General features: G+C 39.0%; 1 non-coding gene across 1 annotated transcript; it reads right to left on the bottom strand.

Annotated features, from left to right (window-relative positions):
- Window positions 1–600: 600 nt before the first annotated feature.
- On the bottom strand, window positions 601–707 carry LOC128035710 (small nucleolar RNA R71). The gene has a single exon (XR_008192261.1). It is a non-coding gene; the product is annotated as a small nucleolar RNA R71 (small nucleolar RNA).
- Between the last annotated feature and the right edge of the window lie 682 nt (window positions 708–1,389).

The raw sequence follows: 1,389 nt of genomic DNA, 5'->3' as shown, positions 1-1,389 counted from the left end.
TTATTAACTTATTCTTTTTAATTTTTTTTTATTTTCTTCTCAAGTGTTTATGAGCATAGATCGAATTATCAATTTACTCCCTATAGACATTAAAATTGAGCGAACTTTCAAACAAAGAAGACGTGAATGAACAGCTCAAAGAGAAGTCGAGATGGACCTTGGAAATCAGAATCAAGACCAAGGTAATGAAGTCGATTATGTACAAAATCTCATCCTCATTGCCGATGATAGGGATCGATGCATCAGACAATATGCTATGCCACTTTTTAGCGAGTTAAACCCAGAATTAGAAGGGCAGATATTGAGGCAACCCATTTTGAACTGAAAGCAGTGATGTTTCAAATGCTACAAACGGTGGGCCAATTTAGTGGTATGCCCACGGAAGATCCACATCTCCACCTTCGGTTGTTTATGGAGGTGGGTGATTCATTCAAGATAGCCGATGCGACTGAAGATACACTGAGGTTGAAGTTTTTTCCGTACTCGTTGCGAGATCGAGCACGAGCATAGTTTAATTCATTGCCACCAAGTTCCATATTTACATGGAAAGAATTAGTAGAGAGATTTTTTGTTAAGTATTTCCCACCTAGAAAAAACTCTGAATTGAGGAACGAGATCACAACTTTCCAGCAATTGGATGACGAGTCTTTGTATGAGGCTTGGGAGCGATTCAAAAAGTTACTTCTTAAGTGTCCTCATCATGGGATTCCTCATTGTATCCAGTTGGAGACATTCTATAATGGTCTCAATGCACATACTAGATTGATGGTAGATGCTTCCGCGAATGGTGCAATTTTGTGTAAGTCTTATAATGAGGCTTATGAGATTATCGAGAGGATTGCGAGTAATAACTATCAATGGCCAACAAATCGAACAAGTTTAGGAAGATGTGTAGCCGGAGTTCATGAAGTTGACTCCCTCATTTCGTTATCGGCTCAGGTATCGTCTATTTCCTCTATTTTAAAATAGTTAACCGCTACCAGTACTAATAATTTTACAGCTCAGCCACCAAGTCCGTTTGAAGTAGTTTCCTGTGTGTACTGTGGGAAAGGTCATTCTTTTAAGAATTGTCCATCAAATCCCGAGTCAACGTACTATGTAGGGAACCAATATCAAGATAGCAGTGGACAATGACCCCAATCCAACTTCTACAATCATTCATGGCGTAATCATCCTAACGTTTCTTGGAGCAACCAAGGAAATGAACCAAACAATAACTTATTACAGCAAAGACCCAACCAATCTCAGGGGTTTAATCAGCAAGCTCCAAAACCACCTCAAGCTGAAGCATCAAATAATTTGGAGAACTTGTTGAAAGTGTACATGGCAAAGAATGACGCTTTGATCCAAAGCCAAGCAGCAACACTAAAAAATTTGGAAAACCAAATG

Source organism: Gossypium raimondii, chromosome 12, assembly GCF_025698545.1.
Source record: "Gossypium raimondii isolate GPD5lz chromosome 12, ASM2569854v1, whole genome shotgun sequence".
Taxonomy (NCBI): Eukaryota; Viridiplantae; Streptophyta; class Magnoliopsida; order Malvales; family Malvaceae; genus Gossypium; species Gossypium raimondii.
This window is presented reverse-complemented; position numbering and strand designations above follow the sequence as displayed.